Source organism: Pinus tabuliformis, chromosome J (assembly GCF_031772625.1).
Source record: "Pinus tabuliformis cultivar Carrire ecotype Pingquan chromosome J, CPIR1, whole genome shotgun sequence".
In the NCBI taxonomy this organism is placed as follows: Eukaryota; Viridiplantae; Streptophyta; class Pinopsida; order Pinales; family Pinaceae; genus Pinus; species Pinus tabuliformis.
The window spans coordinates 657,335,827-657,356,456 of record NC_142295.1 but is presented as its reverse complement, the minus strand read 5'-3'; positions in this window follow the sequence as shown (position 1 = coordinate 657,356,456).

The window sequence follows — 20,630 nt, the reverse complement described above, 5'->3', positions numbered from 1 at the left end:
TATGTCATGGGTGATCAATGTTGTTGAGTCGTTAAGTATTATAAGCACTATGACATAGTCAAAGCTTCATGACTTCACCCGATAGTCTCACTGGTCCAACACTTAGCCTTTTCTGAAGAAGCTCTTGAGCCCTTCAACTTGGCTTCAGCAAGCCTGCCTAGACTGTGAATTGCATAGTTCCAGTCAGCAGGTTGTGACCTTGACCCCTGGATCTATGCAATATGCAGTTCCTATCCCCCAGTATTGCTGCATTGCACAATTCCAGAGCCTAATACTAGCCTTCCCTTCCAGAATTGTGAAATTTTTTTTGTCAACCTTCCCTCCTAGAACTGCACAAAAGCTACCTTCAGTGTTCCTCCACTCATCTTGACCCAATGTCTCCCATAACTGCACAAAATTCAGTTAGCCTTCCTCTCATAAACTACGTAGAAATCTTCCACAGCGGCCCCTCCTTCAACCAGACTCACTCATCTCCAAAACTACGCAGAAGACAACCTCTTAGCCCATCCTGAACTGCACATTACATAGTCCCAAGCCTCAAGCCTCAACCCTGGCTACTGGGACCGCACAATTTGTAGTCACTAAGCCTCCCTTCCCAACTTATAACTAAGTTTCGACTCAGTCCCTAGACCAGAATGCACCATCTTAGGCTAGGAGGTTTTCGAGATGATAGCATCTTGATATGAGTGAATTGCAAATATAGGAACCTGTCAGGATGATGAAGAAGGAGATGAAGGAGGAAGATATGCAAAATACATTCTTGTAGCTGAACATGCAAGTCAGTCTATCAAGGCAAAGGAAAGGGACACCAACTCACCACCACAACCCAAGACTTGAGATCATTCAAGATTCCCATCACCAAGACATGAGGAGGTGGAAGACAAGAGTATTCTCAAGCAGACATCATTCACAACAGTAACAGTGGCTTGACATCACCATATCACTCAAGAAGTTCATATCAGCAGTGCCATGTCATGCCTTGTCATAAGTGGTCATATGCCACCTCATCATTGCAGACCATGTATATTATATTCAAATGTATTGTAAATTGGAAGTCCAAAGGACACACGTGAATATGGAGAGCCATATAAGTTAAAAATCCATAGGAAGTTGAACAGTCATGAGGGTAGTCAAAGAGTCACAAAGGGGAAGCATCACCCCTTGGTTATATATACCGCCTCATTATATGAGCAAAGGAATTTTCACCTTGGCTCCTCGCGCGAAGCATTAAAGAGATTAGCTAGATCTTTGAGGAGCAAGGAGTGGTTCCAATGTCCCACTACTGGGGCTAGTGATATACGTTGTAAACATGTGTGTTGGAACTTTTTCTTAATAACACAAGACTTTTCAGGCCAACACATTCTTCATGAATGGACTATGAATGTTTGTAATACTATTCTATGGACGTTTGCATTTCATGTTTGCTTTCACATGTACTAATATAGTTGAACTATTTTGGTTATTTTAGTGCTTATCTTATTTATAATGTGTTGTTATCATTGTCCCATCCTTGTGGACTATTTCGCAGGACACTAAACAGATATTTCCTTGTTTTTAGTTGTAATGACCGTCGCATCTGCTGTGGACTATTCCACTGGATGTTAGACAGATTCTTCTAGTTCATGTTTGTCTCTTCTTCGATGGTACTATTACCTCTTACTTAGAGGCTCACTTTTCTCCCCCCTTTGTAGTAGAAGAACCTTGACACGGTTGTGACTACACACTCACCAGACACACCTCCCTTGCTTTTTGAAGACACCGTTGCATCACTCTCATGTTCTGACAGCTAGAGCCAAAGAAAATATTTAAGGATATGGTAACTGGTCCTTTATACTAGATGGGGCTCCTACACCAAATAATGTGAGGTTTAATTGGGACTTCACATCGGGGAAACCCCCTTGGTTGACGAATTTCCAGCACCATCAACAAAATGGCACTAGAAGGAGGGCCAGATGACAGGTTGTGCCCGTTGAGTCTGGTTTGAATCTCTTATTTAAAATGTCTCTTCCCCAAATCATAATCCTAGGGTGTTTTTCTAAAGAGCTTAATTATACCATCCCGATGGGAGTTATTCATAACATGTTTGAATTTAAGTTCGATAGTGAGAGTGAATCAACTTTTCGTGAACATCTATTTCAAGTTGTCCATATTTGTCTTTTTAATGGAATACATTACAAATATGTCACGGATAGACTACTCACCCTTAGATTTTAAGGTCGTGTTAGTCGATGGTGTCATACATTATCCATTTCTTTTATCATTTCATTCAACCAACTTGCCAAGGAGCTTCATAAATATTTCGATAAGTATGACTACCGAAATGTTTGTGGAAGAATCAATCTCTTAAGAATGAAGCCTAATGAATCAGTTGAGGGTTTTTTTGATCGGTTCCTTCACCTTTGTTATGATATTCTTGAAAAGAATATGAATTAGGATTTCTTGTGACAAGATTTCAAGCATTTGATTCTTATTATCTGATTACACGGTGAACCTAAACCCCCCGATTTTTCTATTCCCCCAACTCTTGTGAATCATGATACACTTCAAATTTCAAAGGAGGAGCTTACTGTACCTTTTGTTCTTTTTCCTCCTCCCTTTCTAGTCCCAAAGTAGGTGCCTTCTTGTGGTGGTTGTAAAATGGGGAATTCAAATCAAATCTCCATACCATCTTCTCATTCTTCTTCCGCTTTTCATGATTCAGATTCAATGGAGGAAATTCCTGAAGGGCTCATGAAGCCTACGGTGAAGACTCGCTTCTCCATTCCGTAAGATGATGTCACCATTCACAACTCTACTCTCAAAGCTAATCCATATCTCTGTTATCCTCTATCATCTACATATACTGACTCTTTGTACCATGACCCGCTTGATCAATCTTCTCCACCAGCTAGTTCTTTGTATTCTCTTGATTTTCAAGCTACTGGCTCAAATTGTGATCAGGTACAAAGAAGTCACATTACACAAGTAGAGGAGCATGAAGGTGAAGATTCTTTCAATATTTTCTCTCTTTTTCATAATCTTCCATGTCAAAATAATGAGTTTCCATTCTTGAAATGTCCTCAATCATCTAATCTCGGTAGTGAATCAAATATGATTAATTATTTTGATCAATCTCTAACCTTGGGAAACAATCATTCCAATGATGATGAATTTATTGAATTATGTCGTGATGAATGCCCAATCACATCATTTGATCTTCTGGTTTCTCTTGAAGATTTTAATTTAGATCTAGAATCTAATTCGGTCAAAGAAGATGTGCTTACTGAAACTTCCTCTTCATGTCATTATCCCTTGTGTTCTACCAAATGCAATGCATCTACCTGCGACGTAGATACTCTATGCTCTTTTGTTTCTTCATCTCATAGGTTATCACAAGGAAGTGAGTTTTTCCATGATGAGATTGAAAACATTCAAAACATAGAGTACCCTTCCCATCCCACATCATCTCTTTTGTTGCATGAGGACAACACTTAAAATCATCTTACTCACACAATTTCCATGATTCATTTATCTTTGGATTTGCTATCAGAGGAGCCTTTCCACTTGAGTAAGCTAATTGCTGAAGTTGAAAAATCAGGTGAAACCTATGACAGAGATGGCTACCATCCGGTGAGCAGTATTGAAACCAGCAACAACAGTTATCCTCAAACCATGCATGATTTGGCACAAACTTCAAAATGCAATTCTACAATCCTGGAAAGTTCTGGGAACTGTCAGGGAGTTGAGGCACTTCAAATTCCATTCATGGTTGTGTTAGGATCTCGTGACTCTGGTAAGCCCCCCAAACTAAATTAGATCTGGTTTCTCTCACACAATCCTTCTTTTTTCATGGTTTCATTCAATGTAAATCTCTTTCTCAAAGATGTTTGGTATTTCAAATATAATCTTTCAAACAGTGGAGATTTTACTTCTAACCAGACTCAAGAATATTTTTCAGTTCATTCATCTTCATGCAATTTTCTTGTAGCAAACTCGGGTTTGGAATGTGTACCTCTCATGGAATTTGATCATTCCAAAGACCATATTTGGTCGAATGAATCATATCTATTGCTTGTATTTAATGATGAGCAACTCCTAGCTTTCCTTGTGGATATCATATCAAGAATCATGTTCTTTGTTGCACCTAAAACCCTCTTGAGTGAAAATGTATGCATGAGTTATTTTTCAAGTCAATCTCCTCTCTCACATTCTTCACGCGAAGAAGATTATTCTATTATTCAAAACATTCGCAAAACTGTTCAAATTTATTTATCTTTGTTTATTGCAAACTAGGAATTTGAGGCTTCAATCAGCTCAATTGATCATATTTCTGTCCTTGATGATTGTCATTCATCCTATCATTTTCCCAATAGCACATCCAAGGATAGGTGTTTTACATCTTTTGACCTTCATCATTGAATATCTCACTATTCAGATTTGTGCCAAGTAGTTAAAACACCTCAGCCTTCGTTGATAGTTATGTCGGGTCGTCATTGTCTCGACGTGACTATTTAAAATGATCAGATCTATTTTCCCCTACAATATTCTCATCATAATCCCATGCTTCTAATTGAAAACTCATATTTTAAAATATTTTAAGAGGGTTGTCATGAATTGTACGATCCAAACTTTGAATGGTTGGAACAATCTTACTTGGCAAGATCTGTCGTGCACAACAAGTTGTGATCTTCCCTCGCTCTTGCTAAAGAGTTCGGTGTAGATGGGGACACGTCGTGAGAAGATTCCAAGGTTTTTTGAAAGATGGTATTCATCGAAAAGGTAAAAATTTAAATTGGATGAAAGTAGTGGTTGTGACACATATTTCTGCCCATAGGCAAGACCTTCCTTTTCTTGTGCAAGTTATTCAAGTTCTTATCTTTTCTGTTGCACATTTATTTATATATGTTTTAATTGTTCATATATCTATGGATGTAGATTGGAAACAATTATGTTGGTGTCATTGGAAATTTCATTACACGTGACCCGACCTACTAGTTATTAGGTTAGGAGTAGCATTAGTTGCATCATTAGTTTTCATTCTCTCGCACCCATTCCATTTTGTTCCATTTCATCTCTCTTGTCTTTTATCCCTTTTCCCTTGCATTATGTTGTGGTTTAGTCTCTTTTGCTTGATTTCTAGTTTTGATTCCTTGTGGTGTGTTTTATTTCCTTTCGTTTTGTTTCTTTTGTCTTTCTTTCTTGTTGATTATTTCATTTTGTTTGCATCATGTGAATAAGTGTTGTGCCTGGACCTGTTTTGGCTTTTTAGTATGTGTGTGGATGAACTATAAAGAGTCTTGTGACACTTCAGCATTTGGCTAGCCTTCTGTCTGTCTTCCTTGTGTTGGTTACATCTTTTGGTCAATGAAGTTCCGACGGAAAATACGATCCGTCTGTAAGGAGATTTTTGGTCCAACCATGAACCCACATCTAGTCTGGAAACCTCATGCCTATACTCAATTTTTTCTTCTTTGGTGTTCTCAATCTTATCCAATTAGTAGAAACAAAGAAGGGGAAATCCAAATAAGAAAATCCAAATCATAGGTGTTTATATGCTTCTCTAAAGGAAAAACCTCCTCTGCTCTCAATAATTTGGGATCCCTCTTCCACCCCAAAATAAATAAGTGTCAATGCATAGTCCTCTTTAAATAAATAAATAAAGGTGAAAGAAGAGAAAGGCTTCATGTGCAGAGAGGTGAAGAAAGAAAATTTGTCGGGTTACTTCCCAGGTTCGCTGGAAGCGGAGAAATGTTTGTGTTTCTGTGTGAATCCATCAGGGTACTATCCAGGCCTGCTGGCACAGACGCAACACCATAGATGAAACATTATACTCTGAAAATATTAGGCTCGCGAGCTTCACTACCCTTCCCAACTCGAAACATTGTGATTATGTTGAATATGATGTTGTGTTCAACTGATAAGGTACAGAGGGGACAATTTCTAGTCATGGGGTAAGTGGAAAAGGCCAAAGTGATCTACACAATGAATTAATACTCCCTGAGGAACCAAGGCCCTGCACAAAAGAAAATAATCAAGACAGAGAAGATGGAGTTCAAGTAGTGTGCTGCCAAGTCTTGTAGTTGTTGCAACACCCTCCAAATTTTTGGCTTGCACTTATATTTCAGAGCCTTCCTTGGTCTTTTCATTTATTGTTTCAAACACTTAAGCTCATTTCATGAGCTTTCTTTAATTTGTTTGGCCCCTTTGCATGTTGAATTAACTTTTGTCTTTGGGCATGTTTAACTGTTGTGTAATGTTTGTGAGCCTTTTCTTGTGGTTTTGAAGGTCAGTCTTTGTGTATATGAGTTGTCCCAACCATTTAAACATTCATCGCATTCATACACAAAGTCTTGAGCATTGTCACACAAGTGTCATCACGATCGTCCTAAAGTCTATCTTAAGTGTCGCACTTGTCACATCTTGTCATGAGGCAGTCACACAGAGGGGGATGCTTTTCTTGTTTGTTCTGATAATCTATGTTGTCATGTCATCAAATTATCCTAAGTGTGTGATTACAGTTCAATTTCATCACGATTCCATCTCTCTTCCCGCACTTAGCTATTTTTGGAAAATCTTCCCGACCAGGAAACTTAGCTTCATCGAGCCCTGACTGAGCTATGCACTACACAGTCTTAGCCCTCTTAAATGTGACCTTGCTGACAGGAACTACACAGTGCGTAGTCCCTGCCTTTCAAGGTTGTTGTTCTGTGCAATTCTTTAGTACAACGACCTCCCTTGACCTCCATAATTGCATAGTGTTGCCTCCCATTTTTCCTTGAACTGTGCACCTCACATCTTCAACCCTCAAGCATTTTCCTTGCCTATTGGAACTGCGTAGTGCACATAAATCTTATCCTCCCTTGGCATCCAAAGCTACATAAATGCTTCCTCCACTGTCCTTCCCTTAGTCGGAGCTCACTGCCTCCAGAAACTGCACAATTCTGCTCTCCAAGCTTCCCAGCTACCTAGTCCCCCTTGCCTCTTGAAACTGCACACTCTGTCATCCCAGGGCTCCATCCCACAGCCTCCACTGCCTGCTTGAACTATGAAAATTATTCCCTCAGTGGGTACTATGCAATCTTGTCCCTCAATCCAGCCTATTCACTGATCCTTCCCCCTTGGCCTACTACCAATTCTGACTCAGTCAATGGATTATCATGCAACATCTTAGACTAGGTGGTTATTAGACTGATTTCGTCTTGTCATGAGTGGATTATAGATACATAAAGTATACCATGTTGTGGAAATATGATGAAGAAGGAGATGAAGGAGGATTACATGCTAGTTGACACTTAAGGACCTGAGGAGAGAATATAATCATCAGATAAGAACATCAAGGAACCCTCGGGTATGATAGAAGATCAGAGATCAGGACCACATGAAGACTCCATCTGGTTCTCAACCCATTGGAGGGTAGGTACTAAGAACAAAGAACATCTTTCATGAAGTTGAAATGCACCTCTTGATGTAGTATGAAGGACATCTTATCACTGTCATATCATTATGTCTATAATGACATGTATGGTCGCAAACACTGAAAGTCATTCCATTTGTTTTCTCTAAGTGTTTCGCTCCCTTTCGCGAGATAGGAAATATGTCATATTTTCGCATGTTGGTTGTCGCACTTTATGCATAAGCGCATTATGGTGGTTTCAAGGGCTCATCTTTTTATTTATGAGTTTTCCTAAACATATAAACACATGTCGCACTCATTCACAAAGTTTTGAGAACTATCGCACAAGTGTCGTCATGATCATCATAAAGTTTATCTTAGGTGTCACACTTGTTGTAACTGGTCACGAAGCAGGCAGATGTAAGTGAAAGTGTTGTTCATGTGTCATGGGTGATCAATGTTGTTGAGTCGTCAAGTATTCTAAGCATTGGGACATAGTCGAAGCTTCATCACTTCACTTGTCAATCTCACTAGTCTGACACTTATCCTTTTCCGAAGAAGCTCCTGGGCCCTTCAAATTGGCTTCACCCAACCTCCATGGACTGTGCATTACGTAGTTTTAGTTAACAAGTTGTGACCTTAACCTCGAGATCTATGCAATGTGCAACTCCTATCCCTTAGGACTGCTTCATTGCACAATTCTTCAGCCAAGACCAGCCTTCCCTTCCAGAATTGTGAAATCTTTTGAGTCAACCTTCCCTCCTAGAACTGCACAAAAGCTACCTTCAGTGGTCCTCCCCTCATCCTACCCACTATATCCCAAAACTGCACAGAAGTCAATCAATCTTCCTCTCCATAACTACGCAAAAATATTCCACAGTGGCCCCTCCTTCAGCCGGACTCACTCATCTCCAAAATTGTGCAGAAGACAACCTCTCAGCCTAGCCTGAACTATGCATTGTACAATTCTAGATCTCAATCCTTAGCCATGGCTGCTGGGATTGTACAATGCACAGTCACTGAACCTCCCTTCCCAACTTATAACTTAGTTTTGGCTTAGTCCCTCAACCAAAATGCACCATATTAAGTTAGGAGAATTTCGGCTTGATGTCGTCTCATCATGAGTGAATTGCAGATACAGGGACCTAGTGGGATGATGAAGAAGGAAATGAAATATGAAGACATGCAAAATACATTCTTGTTGCTAAATATGCAAGCTCATATATCAAGGCAAAGAAAAGTGATGCAGGAGCATTCAACCCAATAATGTCATTGTATTTTAGTAGACACAGGGGGTCTTGTGTTTCCAAGGAAGTTGGTTTCCTAAGTGTGGATTAATGTAATTATTTAAGCTTTTGAGTGATTTTAATGAGAATAGGATTTAATTGAATATTGTGAGACATATTTGTAAATATGTAAATATTCTCGAATGTAGGAGAATATGAGAGATTTAGGATAGTTGAGAGATTGAGGGATTTGAGAATTAATTGTAAAACTCAGATTAGGAGTTAGTTCATGATTTTGAGGATTGGAGAGGATCCTTAGGGATGAGGAAGAGATTTTAGGATTTTGTTGAGGAGTTTATGGATCTAAACCAGGAATTGGTTTTAGAATCCTTTTGTATAAATGTAAGCCTAAAAGGCATAGTCAGAAGTCAGATAGGTTAGATGATTGGATAGATAACCAAGCTAATTAGAGTGTGACTGTAAGCCTATGGGCAGATTGTAAAACAGAGGCCATTGACATTAGAAGATCAGGCCAAAGATAGGGAAATTGTATAATTGTGCGTTTATATATATACAAAGGATTAATTCAAAACTATATAGATGTGTGATTCAAGTATAACATGATGAATTATGAATGAATCGAACTTTTGTATAATATATGTATGCAGGCAAAGTTCGGAAGAATACACAGTGAAGAAGAACGAGACAGCAGATCGTAATGGACCTTTGAAACCATAGAAGAACCAAAGTAATGTTCTGGAGGGACTGTGTTAAATAACATGTGAAGTTAAGCTCAGGAGAGGAGTTGCGCAGCGGAACAACGGAAGGATGAAGAACCATGAAGTAACCCGAGCCGCAGAGAAACGTTGGAGAGATAGTGTAAAACTCATTAGAAAGAAGAATGAAAGAATGAAGTGTTAATGCACAGGCATCGTTGGATCTACCAGATCAATGGATGAGATCAATTCGCATGGAATGGAGTTATGAATATCGCATCGCAACTTATCAAGTAAGTGAATGAATCGGCCTTAAGGGAATTTCGATTGCAATATGTGAGATCATTGTGAATCATTGGATCGTATGCCCTGATCAACGGTGGAGAGGCTTTAATAAATCTTGCATTGCAATGTTTCGTTAATGAGTGAACTAACCCCGGCCACAAGCGGTTGCGATATGTGATTGCGATGTCCGATGCTATCGTAGGTTTGATCACATCGCAAATATCTATGGGAGATAGACCTTAGCCTTAACCAATGAGACATGCGATGTGGATCGAGCTGATAAATAATGCGATATGCGATGTTAAATGGGCGAAAGGATTTGCGAAGTGTGATAGAAGAGTGGACCCAAGAAAGTAATGAATGTGGTTTATATTATTGAAGTCCGGAGGGTTATCATGTATCGGATGCGATAAAGAGTCGTGTGTTAGTGAGATGTGAGAGGAGGATTGTGATTGCGATAAGGCATGCATCAAGAAATGTGCACAGGCGAGGAATTAAGAAAAGGTATGGTTTACATATGTTTTGTGTGTATTCTATTATAAAAGAAATATAATGGGATTAAAGCGCTGATAGATGATTTGTGGGTTAAGCATGTGAATAACAAAATCATAAAGGTTTTGTGGGGTTTGGTTATATATATGCGCGGTACGTTAAAGTTTAACGAAGTTGGATATATGTGCGGGCATAATGTTAAGAAGTCTTATGAGGGTGAGTTATAAAGTTCCGATATATCGCATTAATGAAGGGCAGATTGTATTTAGTTAATAAATAATTCTACAAAGATTTATTAAAGGGGCCTTAACCATTAAGGATTGAGGATTTGACTCAGTAGAGAGTTAAAATTCCTGGGGCAAAACAGATATGTGCATTTTACATGCATACTGTGGGTATACGCGGGTTTTCCTGCGTCAAAGTGGTATCAGAGCATAATTGTGATTGAAACGTTTGGTATTAAGGCAACACAAAGAAATTATGTGTGAACATTTCTTTGAAAGAGTTTAGAACAGAGTTATATTCTGAAGGTGCATATACAGGCAAATGGTGATGAAAGCAAGCAAGGGCGATCATATTTTAATCTGACAAACAGTAAGCATATAGAGGTAAGGTATAGCAGAATATTGGAACTTGCATATGCAAGAAACAGAGGAAAATCCATTCAAAGTACAGAAGATGATGGAACAAGATCATGCAGAGATCTTGAAGGTGAGATGACATGTTTTGTTTTAAGTTGATTTGAAGATTGGAGAATGTGTGGTTTTTATATTGATACATAGGTGACAGCATAAGAAGGTGAGAAGGTTGCAGCAATCTAGAGCGAGGAGTGCTCAAATTGGTTCTAGAGGAAAGAACCAGAGAAATGCTAATAGACTGAGCTCAGAGGAGAGAAGCTTAGTGAGGCATAGATAGCAAGAAGGAGACTTGTTACTGCAGAGATATTGTTGCAGATCACAAAGGCAATTCCACAAAGGATGTGGGTAGAATTGTTGAGTAATGAAGGAAGCTGGTAAGACTTTCTAAGTGAAAGAAGAAGTGGTTAGAACCAAGTATTTCATGGTGATTGAAATACGAGAGGAAATTTGTGTTCTTGACAAGTGAAAATGAGTTAAAGCTTAGAAGGATCAGAGGAGAGTGCTCAAAGGAGGTTCCAGAGATAGAGAACCAAGTGCTTGCCAAAAGACTGAGTACAGAGGAAAGCTTGGTGAGGTAAGTGGTAGCAGGGAGGACTTGCTATTGCAGAGGCTTTAATGCAGCTCATAGTGAATGAGTGAGGAGCTCATGAAGATAGAGATGGAGGAGAAAATGACTACTGATAGTCATAGTGGAGGTTCTGAGGAAGACCACAGCAGAAGAAAAGTGAAGAAGGAGGATGCCAAGGCAAATGGCAAGAGGATGAGTCAAGAGGAACTTGACAAAGAGATTGCTGAGATGAAAGAACAACTCAATGTATTGATGATGATACTAGAGGAAAATCAGAGACAAGGTTGGGTATTAAATAAGAAGCCAGTGAAGTGGCATAAGTTACAGAGGAAGCTACAGCAGAGGCAGGTAAGGTGGTTGATGGGAAAACTCAGAGAAGCTGAGTTGGAAATGGAATTGTTTATTTGTCAACTAGAGCAGGGTGAAGTTTTGGGTGAAGAACAAGGAATTATTGATGATTTTCTGAACTGTTGGACAAATGCAAACCAGCAGGAGAATGTAAAACCTTATATTGTTGAATCTAATAATTTTGATATGATTACAGGTTTTGGAGACGGTGAGCAGTCTTTTGAAGCTGTCAAAAGTATGGGAGAGTATCTTTCAGAAGGTAAAAACTCTGAATTAAAGAATGATGAATAATGTCTCGTGAATGAGGAAAGCAATGAATTATTGCAGTAGAAAGAACTTAATAATGCATTTATGTTTGAATTTGTGACAACACAGGAAGAATTTCTTGTGGAAGGAGATGAAATTCAGTCTGAAGAACTGATATGTGAAGCAACAGTTGAAATTGTTGAACCTTGTAATTTTCATATTGATAATTTGTGTATAAATGTGGGAATCATAAGTAATGATGAAGTACTTATGAAATGTCACATAGAAATTGAATTGCTGGAGTATTTTCTAGGAAACTCAAAGTATGACAGTGTGATTACAACGGAAGGAGTTCATTACAGTGGACAAGATTAGAAAGACATCATTAGAGCAGATGATGTGGAGGAGAGACTAGTTGACAGTCTCACGAGTTCTGTTGATAATTCAGAACAACATACTGAGGTGCTGACAGAGGAGGAAGAATTAGAGTAGCATACTGAAGTTTTTCCAAAGAAAGAAGAAGCACTTAAGCCTTATGTTTTTTATTTTAACAATTGTTTTATGAGCGCAGGTTTAGTTGCAGATGCTGGAGGAAATTTGATACAGATGAGTAGCAAAGTAACGATGGTAGAAGAGGATTTTGTGGAAGAATTTAATCCATGGAACAGAGATGTTCAATTGCTGGAAAGAATGCTAGACAGTCAGGATGTAATATAGAAAGAGATAACCATGAAAGAGGATAAGGATGAAAGAGAGACAATCAGGATAAGTGAAGAAAAAGTAAGTGGAGGAGAGAGAGTAAGTGATAGCATTCGACAACTTCAAAAAGTAGAACAGCAGACTGAAAAGTTAGTGGAGAATAGAAACAACTTGAAACAAAAAGAAAGAGGAAGAAGTAACTAGCGGAGTATGGACTAGTCCAAGGATATGATGGAAACGGAGATTGAATAATTATGGTAGTTGATGATGAAACAGTTCATATGGAGGAGAATGATAGCAGCAGGAAGGATGATCAATCAGAGTATGAACCTAATTGACAAGGAGAGGAAGATGAAACAAAAGACAACAGACATACAGCAGCGGCAAAGGTGCAAGGCATTTGGGCAGTTACAAACTAAAGTTTGGAACCCTGGAGGTTTTCTATCAACTTATGAACACCCATGATCTGGAGATCATGAATATTTTCTACTTTGGGAGTCTGATGCAGGAGCATTCAACCCAATAATATCATTGTATTTTAGTAGACATAGGGGGTCTTGTGTTTCCAAGGAATTTGGTTTCCTAAGTGTGAATTAATGTAATTATTTAGGCTTTTGAGTGATTTTAATGAGAATAGGATTTAATTGAATATTGTGAGACATATTTGTAAATATTCTCGAATGTAGGAGAATATGAGAGATTTAGGATAGTTGAGAGATTGAGGGATTTGAGAATTAATTGTAAAACTCAGATTAGGAGTTAGTTCATGATTTTGAGGATTGAAGAGGATCCTTAGGGATGAGGAAGAGATTTTAGGATTTTGTTGAGGAGTTTATGGATCTAAACCAGGAATTGGTTTTAGAATCCTTTTGTATAAATGTAAGCCTAAAAGGCATAGTCAGAAGTCAGATAGGTTAGATGGTTGGATAGATAACCAAGCTAATTAGAGTGTGACTATAAGCCTACGGGCAGATTGTAAAACAGAGGCCATTGACATTAGAAGATCAGGCCAAAGATAGGGAAATTGTATAACTATGTGTTTATATATATACAGAGGATTAATTCAAAACTGTATAGATGTGTGATTCAAGTATGGCATGATGAATTATGAATGAATCAGAATTCTGTATAATATATGTATGCAAGCAGAGTTTGGCAGAATACATAGTGAAGAAGAACGAGACAGTGGATCGTAATGGACCTTTGAAACCGTCGAAGAACCAAAGTAATGTTCTAGAGGGATTGTGTTAAATAACATGTGAAGTTAAGCTCAGGAGTGGAGTCGCGCAGCGGAACAACGGAAGGATGAAGAACCATGAAGTAACCCAAGCCACAAAGAAACGTTGGAGAAATGGCATAAAACGCAATTGGAAAGAAGAATGAAAGAATGAAGTGTTAATGCACAGGCACTGTTGGATCTACCAGATCAATAGATGAAATCAAGTCACATGGAATGGAGTTATGAATATCGCAACTTAACTTATCAATTAAGTGAATGAATCGGCCTTAAGGGAATTGCGATTGTGATATGCGAGATCGTTTTGAATTGTTGGATCATATGCCCTGATCAAAGGTGGAGAGGCTTTAATAAATCTAGCATCGCAATGTTTCATTGATGAGTGAACTAGCCCTAGCCACAAGTGGTTGCGATATGCGATTGCGATGTCCGATGTGATCGGAGGTTTGATCGCACCACAAATATCTATGGGAGATAGACCTTAGCCTTAACCAATGTGACATGCGATGTGGAGCTAGCCGATAAATAATGTGGTATGCGATGCTAAATGGGCAAAAGGATTTGTGAAGTGCGATAGAAGAGTGGACCCGAGAAAGTAATGGATGTGGTTTATATTATTGAAGTCCGAAGGGTTATCGTATATCGGATTCGATAAAGAGTCGTGTGTTAGCGAGATGCAAAAGGAGGATTGTGATTGCGATAAGGCATGCATCAAGAAATGTCCATAGGCGAGGAATTAAGAAAAGGTATGGTTTACATATGTTTCGTGTGTATTCTATTATAAAAGAATTATAATGGGATTAAAGCGCTGATAGATGATTAGTGGGTTAAGCCTGTGAATAACCAAAGCATAAAGGTTTTGTGGGGTTTGGTTATATATATGCGCGATACATTAAAGCTCAACAAAGTTGAATATAAGTGCGGGCATAAGGTTAATAAGCTTTATGAGGGTGAGTTATAAAGTTTCGATATATAGGATTAATGAAGGGCAGATTGTATTTAGTTAATAAATCATTCTACAGAGATTTATTAAAGGGGCCTTAACCATGAAGGATTGAAGATTTGACTCGATAGAGAGTTAAAATTCCTGGGGTAAAATAGATATGTGCAATTTACATGCATACAGTGGGTATACGCAGGTTTTCCTGCATCAAAAAGGGACACCAACTCGCGAATACAACCCAAGACTTGAGATCACTGAAGATTCATGTCACTAGGCCATGAGGAGGCGGAAGACAAGAGTATTCTCAAGCAAACATTATTCATAGTAGCAGTAGTGGCTTGAAATTGCCATATCACTCAAGCAGTTCATATCAGTAGTACCATGTCATGTCTTGTCATAAGTGGTCATATGCCACCTCATCATTGCAAACCATGTATATTATATTCAAGTGTATTGTAAAGTGGAAGTTCGAAGGACATGCATGAATATGGAGAGTCATATAAGTTGAAAACTCATAGGAAGTTGAACAGTCATGAGGGTAGTCAAAGGGTCATAAAGGGGAAGCATCACCCCTTAGTTATATATACCCCCTTATTGTATGAGCAAAGGAATTTTCACCTTGGCTCCTCCTTCAAAGCATTAGAGAGATCAGCTAGTTTTTTTAGGAGGAAGGAGTGGCTCCAATGTCCCACTAATGGGGCTAGTGATGTACATTGTAAACATGTGTCTTAGAACATCTGCTTAATAACAAAAGCCTTTTTAGGCCAACATGTTCTTCATGCATGGACTATGAATGTTTGTAATACTATTTTATGGACGTTTGTATTTCATGTTTTCTTTCACATGTACTAAGATAGTTGAACTATTTCAGTTATTTTAGTGCTTATCTTATTGAGAATTTGTTGTAATGGTTGTTATCGTTTCCAACCCTTGTGGATTATTCCGCGGGATACTATACATATATTTACTTGTTTGTTAGTTGTAATGACCATCACATCCAATGTGGACTATTCCACTGGATGTTAGATGGATCCTTCTGCTTCATGTGTATCTCTTCCTGGGTGGTACTATTACCTCTCACTTAGAGGTTCACTTTTATCCCCCCTTTGCAGTAGAATAACCTTGACAGAGTTGTGACTACACACTCACCAGGCACACCTCCCTTGCTTTTCGAAGACACCATTGCATCATTCTCTTGTGCTAACAACTAGAGCTGAGGAAAATCTTTAAGGATTTGGCAACCAAGCCTTTATACCAGATGGGGCTCCTACACCAAACATTGTGAGGCCTAATTGGGACTTCACATAGGGGAGACCCCCTTGGTTGACATATTTCCGGCACCGTCAACATATTCCTTATTTTAAATAATTTCCTTGATTTATCACAAGTTTAGAATCCCTTTTCAGCTTTAATAGCCTTATTCCCACATTTTGTGCATGTTTAAGAACCAACAATAAATTCTCATACTCAACTATACTGTTAGTACAATCAAATTCTAAAAGAAACTAGAATGGAGAAATAATACCTGTGGGGGATGTGAAAACAAGCTCTACCCTTGCTCCTGATCTAGACCATGCACCATCAAAATGAATTTTCCATAATTCATTTTTTAATTTCTCATCAATGAGTTCATGTGATATAATTGATTCATCGTGTTTATCCATCACCACATACGTTCCCAACTCAAGTTCATATACCTCAGGATACAAAGGTTCATTATCTAGTTGTTGTGGGTTTTCAATGTTATGCAACATCTTTTCATGAAACAATCTTACCATGCAGTTTGGGACAACAAGGATATCAACATATGACCAATCCATTTTAATGCTACCTATTGCATCAATTTCCTACTTCTTGGATAATAACATATGCCATTTTGCAAGACATTCAATCACAACCACGTCCATGGTTAAGGTTTGATATGGATATCCTAATAACTAGAATTCATGGTCTTTAAAGACCCCACATACCTGCATTTCATGTGAGTCCACAACCTAGACATTCGTATATGGCTTAGAAATAGTCAGTACTAATTCTTTCATCACCTTGAGAGTCATGACATTCACCGATGCTCTTGAATATAACATGCAATTGTGAAGTAACAAGCCATTAGGAAGTAAGGAAATTTAAAAGGGCGGGGGTTCAACAGTTTTATTCATACTAAGATATAGTTATGGGTTATCATCCAATGGATCGATAGAAATAACTGAACGCATGAATTTATTAATGACTATCTTTTGTCTAGGCATGCAGATCAATTGTGTAATTGGTATAAGAATACTCATATTTCTTAATTCACTTATGAGGCAAAATTTTGAATTATGGAGGATCACGTGATCTTGTTGAATTGGGGAGATGAATTTCCTTTGGTACATTAGGCTTTGTTTATTGATTTTTCAGTGCCTTTCCTTTCTTGGAATATGTTTTGGTGATCTTAGCAACCATGGCTACAACTTTAGACTGTACTTTATCAACATTTTACATAGAAATTTGGCTTCCAGGGAGAGCCATACTGGTAGGTGACATATTACTTGTGCATACATAAAAAATTTCAGTATTTAAAGGGAAAATCCGTTATTGAATCACCCCTTTACCATTTGAAACTTGGAATATATGTAGATGTAATTGGCTTTAGTCGTGGATAAGATATTCAATGAATCTTCTAGTTGTTCGAGGAATTCTTTTGACTGATTTGGGGAAAATAAATCCATTGTTTTTGAAAAAAATGCATAGCTCTCTTCATTATGTGGCAATTCAAATGATCTATAGTAGTTTATAGAAGAAGAGAAATTCACAAAATTGTTCCTAGACATGGGCATAGGAAATCTAGGCACCTTAGGCTTCTTTTCAAGAAAAAAAAAGGCTTTCTTGGAGGGGTTTTTCTAGGCAAAAATGGTCATTGATTTGCAGGAACAACTGCCTAACCATTTTATTACTCAGATCCTATACCAAATTGACAAATCTTGCAGGTACTTCATTATTTTTAGCTCACATCTCCTTTTTGGGTTCCTAAAATGTCATTCTTTATGGATCAAATAATCTAGAGGAATGAGCTTGGACTTTCCTAGATGCCAAAATTAGGTTTTTCTCAATCTTAAGAGAAACATTTAAAGCATCCTAAATATTTTGTATATTCATTTCCTTGAGTAAGAAACCAAAAGATTCATCAAATTATTGAAAATAACATATTGAGACAATTTCAGCATTTAGATGAACATTTTGAGAGATTTTAAGATAAAGTTTGTAGAAGTGAGTATTGAACTCAGATATAGTTTCATTATCTTACTTGTTGATAGAAGTAAATTTTTCTAGAAATAATGACCTATCTTGCTTATAAACCCACTTCTTTGTAAACTTGTGTTTGAAGAGCTCCCATCTGTCAATGGAGGTAACAATTTTTTACTTGTACCATGCTCATTCACCCCCTTCGAGGGTTTGTAAGAACATCTTCATGACAACTATTAGAAACCAGGACAATACTAAGGGGGGGTGAATCAATATTATGAGAATTTAAAACTCTCTTTCACAATCATAAAGAATGATTGACACAATAATTACAATCACACCAATTTATAAATCAAGACACCTAATATAACATGGAAACCCAACTGGGAAAACCACCAAAGTTTTTGTATTATGATGCAATTTATAAGCTACTACTTTTATTACATCAATTTGTTGCAAGCTTCTACTTGCAGGTTTCTGAGGCTTCCACTTGAGGGAATCTACCACTTCCTATTTTATCAGCTACCATTAAAATGATGCTCCTACTCCCTAATTTTTCATCTACCACTAAAAGGAGCATCAACCCTGATTTATTAGCTACCACTGAAAGGAGCATCAACCCCTAAAAATGCAAGCTCCAACTTTTTGGACCTTCCTAACTCATCTTCAATATCACTTTCAAACTCAAATCATGAAGGCCTCTTTCTCATACAACAAATCAATCCCACCTTAGGCAATCACTATAAATCACCTTCAACACCTTATCTAATATGTTAGGTCCCTATAATACTAGTGATTCCCCCATTACTATTGTCATTCTAGCCCTTATTGTTATTTTTGTGTCCCTATTGTCCCCATATTGTTATTATTATGGCCCATAGAAGCCCATTATTGTTATTGTTGTGCCCTTATATTATTATTGTTAGGTCGACTTTGATCATATTGTGACCCCTTAGACTCCGATATACAGAAAGGAGGTTTTGTCATTTGTATCATCCAAGAATTGTTCATTTGTGTAATGTAAAGGAGGTTCCCCCTTGAAGAGGCTAGATTCTAAGGCGATTATCTCTCTTTTCTATATTTTTATGAGCTAGTTTCATAACATTTGGTATCAGAGCTTTGGATTCTAGGGTTTCGCTGCTCCAAACAGGTCATCGTGGAATTTTCGCTATAACTTTTTTCTTCAACATTTCAAAATCTAAAAAAAAAACATTTGAACCAAAACCGTTTTGAACCTTGGGTCCAAATTTCAAATTTTGTCTCGCTATATTTTCAGTGATATGATATGAGGAAGTTAGGGTTTTTGTAGACTCCTGAATTACATTCCAAACAGGTAACCTTGGTAAAATCTTCATAACTTTCTCTCTGAGCATCAGATTGAAATTTCGTAAGAAGTTACAAAAACAGGACAGGCTGTAGTTTTCTTTGTATCTTTTTCAGATCCGAAGGTCGAAAAAGTGACACGTGTCACGTCATACAAGTTCGCTCTATTGAAAAATTATATAATCAGGTCATCGTGGGAGATTGGGCATAAATATTTCTTGGAGAATCCAATTTTGATCAGATTGGTGGCATTGGAAAGAGGACTCAAAGGGCTACCGCAGGAAGAAATGTCAAACCTTGGAGATCCATAATTATAGAGATTCAAAGGGCATAGTGAGCATAATTATCATTAATTGATGGCTCGAAGAAAGAAAATGGAAACACCTAATAAGCAACATGAAAGCTCTAGCATGACTCATGAAGAAGAGGAATAAATGCAACATGATATATCACAATTATGAGACCAAGTGCAACAAATTTCACTCTCACAAAAGGTAACCAAAGCTAAGATGAATAGCGTGGAAGCTAATATGAATAGCATGTAAGTTAAGATGGATGGAATGGAAGCTAAGATGAATGGCATGGATGCTAAGATGGAATATTTGAAGATAGATTTGAATAAGTTGCTACAAGAAATGCTTACTAATGGTGAAAGGGTAGTAAAGGAAACTCATGATGAGAACAAAAGAAATGTTAATCATGATTTCATAGACTCTAATGTTGGATTAAAGACCCACCATGTTCCAAAGATCGATATGAGGAAGTTTGATGGCAAGGATTCTGTAACATGGATACTACAGATGGAGCAATATTTCGATCTCCATAATGTGCAAAACACACAAAAGGTATGCATTGCAACTTTGTATTTGGAACCAAATCAGTTTGTATAGTATTGATGGCTTTGCTCTTGTAAACAAATTGTCACTTGGGCAATTTTTACGGAAGAAATGATAGCACATTATGAGGATACAAAAAGAAACACTTTTTTAGCCAATTGATAAACCTCAAACAAAAGGGTTCAATAATGGAGCACATTAAGGACTTCCAAAGATTGAATATAAGGGTAAAAGATATTCCATAGGAGCATAGGATTGATGTGATCATAGGGACTTTAAAGAATAACATCCAACATGAGGTTTTCCTTTGGGAACCTAACTCATTGGAGAATGCATTCAGGTTGGACAGAAAAATGGAAAGCAAAATTATGGCAACAAGGAAGCCCACCACTCACAATTATAAAGATGGAAGTGTTGTTTCCCCTAGCCCTCCACAACCTACAAGGTTGACACCCCAACAATTGGAAGAAAAAATA